Source organism: Perca flavescens, chromosome 6, assembly GCF_004354835.1.
Source record: "Perca flavescens isolate YP-PL-M2 chromosome 6, PFLA_1.0, whole genome shotgun sequence".
Lineage (NCBI taxonomy): Eukaryota > Metazoa > Chordata > Actinopteri > Perciformes > Percidae > Perca > Perca flavescens.
The window spans coordinates 709,372-715,384 of record NC_041336.1 but is presented as its reverse complement, the minus strand read 5'-3'; the positions used below and the strand labels follow the sequence as shown (position 1 = coordinate 715,384).

At 38.4% G+C, this 6,013-nt stretch overlaps 1 pseudogene; it reads left to right on the top strand.

Moving 5' to 3' along the window:
- LOC114556647 (calpain-2 catalytic subunit-like) overlaps positions 1–5,685 on the top strand; it is a 21,885-nt pseudogene extending 16,200 nt beyond the window's left edge.
- The last annotated feature ends 328 nt before the right edge of the window (positions 5,686–6,013 follow it).

Sequence of the window (6,013 nt, the reverse complement as noted above, 5' to 3'; positions counted from 1 at the left end):
AGAATGTTATGTTTAGCTGTGGGAGACATTAGGTGCTCGAGCATAGACCCTCTGCATTTACTGCTTGAAGGTCCTGAATGAAACTAAACTTTAACATTCGTAATAAAATGATTCTTCTTATTTATGTTACTTGAGAGAATAAGTGTACGTGCTAGAGAATCTAAACACGGAACTATAAACCCCATCCATCAATAAAGAGTTAAAAACACAGTCGGATTTTCTGTCGATTAGGTTACTTCCTGTTTTAGCGTGTACTGATGTTTCTGGGGCCTGTAGTCCGAACGCAGCTTGATGACTACAGGTTGACAATTTGTCTATCAATCCACATCACAGTTGTGTGTTTATCCCAGAGATAACGCTGTACCTGAGACAAAAAGTGGTGAAACATCAGTAGATAAAAATGTCATTTTTTACCGTGTGAATATGCATCTATTGTAGTCACAGGTTCACTGAATATGTAAAACACTGTGAATACAAGGCCTACGCTGTCGTATAGGTTTTCTATAGTCTCCTGTCGATGGAGACAAATAAAAACATTATCAATAGTGTCAGTCCAGTCAGTCAATTTTACAAATAGTCACAAGGTGTCCTAGGTCTGTCTCCTCTTCTGTTGGAGACAAAGAAACATGAATGTGAGCTTTTGAGTTAGAATTTCTGAAAACTTCTGTAGTTTATCAGTCAAGGTGACAGCCACTGGACATGCGTATATGCCAGTAGACAAAAGAAAACTCATTCTCGTCCTTTGATTTGTTAAAAAAAAAACTTTTCAACGTAGTCTTCATCAGGGTCAAAAGGTGACAAAAGGAATGCATGTAATATTTGTGATTCCTTAAACTTAACTACAGGTGTCCCAATTTGTTACCATAATCAGGAGATTAACAGACTGACATGGTACGTGTTACATTAAAATTTGTAAACAAATACGTACTTTTAGGCAACAAAAATATGTCAGCCAAAGAGTGATTTTTATCGCACAGCACAATTTTAAAGCCAATGGCTTCAATTTCAAATAGACATTTTCAAATGTCTGCCTGCCAAATTTTCAGGACACTCAGATGAAAGGGAGAAAGAAACAATGAACATTTTCCTTTCTTATCTAGTTCAGGTTCCTAAGGATCTGAATACACTCAAATGATAAGAATGGTGAACTTCTCTGAGATAACCATTCTTCTAACCATTTCTCTAAGGGAAAAAAAAACCTAGTTTACCAGAGAGTTTCTGATTTGAAGAACAAAACTTCACTAAACCCAAATTGTTGCTCCCGAATCAACTAAAAATCCAATTTTCTTCCCTTGTATAATTAATACCATGGTAGGCAATTTGTATACACACCGGACAAACACATTGAATACTTGGACATATTTTCCAAAAGTTATTTCTGTTTGTCGTGCTGTTTTTAAATCTAATTTGATCTGTCTATCATGTGGGAGTGTTTGTAGCGTGCAAAAAGCCTGTCTTCATTGCAAGCATGTGTATGTACGTGTATGTCTGTATGAAATGTTTTTAGGGATCTGGCAGTCCCAGCATCGGGGAGACTGCAGAGCCAGTTTCATATTCACGCAACGCTTCAATAGCTTTTTGCAGCAAAAGTCTTACCGTGACATCAGGAACGTGTACAGACTTTCTAGGTGACCGGCTCAAGTAAAAATCTAATCGTTAACACTAAACTGAACAAGCTGCTATTCTGTTCATTTTACATGAAAACAGCACTGCACCAAAAACTTTTCATGAGGGATAAAAAGCAGATGCAGCCTTGAGTGATGTATTGGTTGTCAGGTTTCATGCAGTCAGAGGCAGGGCTGATTACAGACGCCGCCCTCAGTGAGGTCACTTTAGCCACACTGTAATTAACATGTGGTTATGTCAGTTGCATCATTACGAAATTTTCAATCTCTCAGGTGTGGAGGTTAAACCAATGTTAAAAGTGCACATTAAATCACTACCTAAACCAAATAAGTGGAACCTTCATACACAAAGAATTGTTTTTCCCATGTACAGGAGAGAGGAACAGAGAATTGTTCTCTTACTGTTTGATCTGTAACCCCAATTGACCAAATAGAATGACCAAATAATCTTCAGTGTCAAATCTATAGCTCTAATAATCAAATTATGTGAGTGGAACCCTTTAACTTTACACTCAGTAGTAGGCATCTTCTTCTAGGTTTCAGAAGATAAGTAAGGGTTAATGGTTTAACTGAATAGATTATTTTCAGAACTTTCTAACCTATCAATTGTCCCTAATAGCAAACAGAAAACAGTGTATCAGTGCAAAGCATTTCTTCATTGCATGAAACAAGTGTGTGTGTGTGTGTGTGTGTGTGGTAGCACTACCTTCCTCAGCTTTTGGACTCAGTCAAACAGAGGGACAAGTGTTGTTCTCTGTCGGAGGTGTTTTTTGCTTTTTCTTCGGGCATTTACATACCCAATGTCCAAAGTCCTTGCAGTACCAACACTGGTCTCGGTTTTAGGGCTCACCATTTTGCCCACGGTACCCGCCTCGGCCTCTCTCTGGCTCGACCACGTCCTTTGTGGGAGCAGCCTTTTTTTTCTTTGGGTCCGCGCTCCATATGTTGCCCACCAGCCTGTTGTAACATGCAGACAAACGCTTCACGTACTCGTTGGTCTTTCCACCCGATGCAGGTGTGACTGATGCTGTTGGTCCTGTCCGATTGTTGAGTCCGTGTCCTCTTCGTCCCTCCGTTTCTCCAGCTTGTCTTCCTGATTTTTAGAGAAAGCTCAGAAATAGGCTTTGGTTAGAACTGATAAGGTTATTGGTGCATGTGTGTTTGCATTCTTTCCCTAGATCACTATTTTATCTATATTTTAAAACATTCTTTGTTTTCTTATACCCAGTAGCTTTAAATCCTGTGTCTTAATTTTGTTTTGTTTTTTTCCCCATTAATTTTCTTTCTACTTCTTCTAAAATCTTGCTTTAACATTCTCAGTGTCTTTGTACACAAAGATCCGTTTCTCGGAAAGCCAAAGCTTTATGACCAGTTATGACAGACATCGCAAACATTCCGGTCCATATTTATGAGTCATTTCACCCACTATGGGTCCAGTTGCATCACTGGAATGGGAAATTTCGTTTCCCATAATTGATTCTTGGACTTTATAGTATACTATGTCTTGGTTGATGTGATCGTCACCACACCGCGAGGTTATTTGTTCGGGAAACTTACGTGAAAAACCGTGTACAGCCCTGCGGACAAAATCAACTTAATAGTCAAATAACTCAACCTATTTAGTATGTTTTGCCTTGTTGCAGTCTGTCTCTAAATAATCAAGAGGCTCTCTTAGAGTATCATTCAACCCAGACCGTCCTGCAGGTTGTCCTTAAAGGGTCCAGAACTCGTTTAGAGTTTAGACTATTTGTTTTTTGCTCGGGAAACTTGTAGGAAAAACCCGGTGCGACCCTGCAGTCAAAAATCTCTTAAATAGTTAACTATTTTTGGTTTTGTTTTACTCTGCAGTCCGCCTCTTTAATCAAGAAACGTGCTATCAGTTTCGTAGATTAATTATTTAGGCTTTGCCTACTGTTCTGCCCGTTCTCTTACTGGTCTTGTCCGTCAATCAATTGTCTTATCACCATATGAGAATTCAATCATAAATATGTCCGTGTCTGCCAAAAGATGACATTCATAACCTCAGTTATATCTTTGTTACCCAAAATGACCCCAAAAAAAATACCCAATACTCACTTCCCAAAAGTCAGAATTAGTTTCATTTATTCTCTTTAGTTAAGAGAATGATTTCGCCAATTATTCATTACTTAATTCATTTAGCAACGGTTGCTTGTTTAGAAGGTTTGTTCAAAACCTTGAATTCACAATCCAATTGTAATTAATCAATTTTATCTTACCGTGCTGCTTGAAATCTCTCCCTGTATGTTTTTAACGGAGTGGAAAACAGTCAAGAGCGCTCCGTGGTCCTAACCCTCTTCTCTCTGAAAAACCTTTTTAAGGTTTAGAGGTATGAGGCAGGTGATTCTTGATCCCTGGATAGCCAGTCATCAGCGGCCCAACGGAGCTCTTTTCTCTGTTAACTCAACCGTCCTGCCGACAACGCCAAATTGTGGTGGAAGTTTTCCTTGAAGCAGCAGCGTTTAGAAATATCAATGATCAAATGAAAACGAATAACGACTGTTTGAGAATTAAACCAAAGTTTGGTCTTTTAGTATTTATTTACATTTGCAAATGGAGAAAACACAGTTTCAAAGGTACACGCAGCACAACTGACCTAAAAATCAAAACATCTTATAGTGAAGAAACTCCATTAAGCCACCCCTCTTCAAATATCTTTAGCATGCTGCCACTTTTCTAAAAAATACCATAGACAGTCAGATGATTTTACAACCTTCCATTCTGCTCCTGTGTCTCCTACATTAGACTAAACACCTGCTTATCTCAGGAGACAGAAAGAGATACGGTTCACACAGTGTTATAGCCTTCTTCACTTTATCTGCGAGAAATAAACAAATGAGGAGCTGCAATTTCTTTAGCGAAAATAACTTATGCTATTGCTCACAGTCTACAAGGCCAGCTCTCTCACTGGTGCCTTTAAGTCTACAGGAAGGAACAGGATTATGTGGAGGTTTAAAACAATCTTTAAACAAATGGTCAATATCATTAAACAAATGGTTAAAATAAAATTTGCCACCACACATGTTTTCAGTTATTTCACACTTTTTTGTTAAGTACATAATTCCATATGTGTTCATTCATAGTTTTGATGCCTTCAGTGAGAATCTACAATGTAAATAGTCATGAAAATAAAAAGGAAACACATTGAATGAGAAGGTGTGTCCAAACTTTTGGCCTGTACTGTATATACCAAGTAATGAGACACATATTCAAAATATGACATGCTTGTAAAAATGGAAAAATACAGCTTTGTAAATACAGCACTTTACCTATGATGCTTATTTTTCTGGGTTGTATTTGACCACTGAGCCCCACAGGCACCTGAGTGTGAGTGTGTGTGTGTGTGTGTGTGTGTGTGTGTGTGTGTGTGTGTGTGTGTGTGTGTGTGTGTGTGTGTGTAGTTCCTGGCAGACTGGATAAGCCAGTTAGAGGACTCCCTCCCTGCACATAGATTTAAATCATGTATACTTACCACAGGAACAAATAAGAGTGGGCCAGGCTGTGTAACTCTACCATTAGCACCATGCTTTTATCCAACACCTTTGAGAACATCATGCTAACTGAGGCTATTGTTCTTCCCCAGGTTTCCAGGTCAACAGTGCTGTGCTGCAGGCCATTGTCAGCCGTTATGCCGATGCTCAGTATGCCATAGACTTTGACTGTTTTGTGGGTTGTCTCATTAAACTGGAAATGCTCTTCAGTAAGTGTCCACAAAACACAACATTATCTATTCAGTATATCTAATATTGATTTATAAACTCTGAGAGCTACCAGAACCTTTTTTTCTGTCTCTCTACCAGAAATGTTTAAGACTCTGGAGAGAGCTGACACAGGGAAGATTGAGCTGGATATGCAACAGGTGTGTAAGACGATAACAAAAGCACTTCTACTTTAGACAGCTTGCTGTATAATGTTGTTTCCTCTTTCAGTGGCTGTGCCTCGCCATCTTCTGACTCTGGAGACAAGACAAGAGAGATGATACCTGCTGGAGGATTAACAATACATGCATTGAATTTTCAAAAAAATCACATTTATTTTTTACAAACTAAGTGTACTCAATGACAGTTCACAAGACAGTGATTGTAAATTTGAATCATATTTGCTGAACATAAACATGGGGATATGTTGTATCACTCACATGTATTATTCCTTTTTTTAAATCTTTTTGGTGTGCAGGGGGAATAATTCTGTCTTATTAGTTGGTGTGTTTTGGCTCTTTTAGCTGTTGCAAAACTTCTGTAAAATGAAAGAAAATAAAGAAACTAACAAACTATGGCCTCTGGACTATCAGACTATAATTTATAAAACTTTGCACAGATCAGACACATATGGTTCAAATAGTCAGAGGTGAAATAGTTTTCACTGTTTAT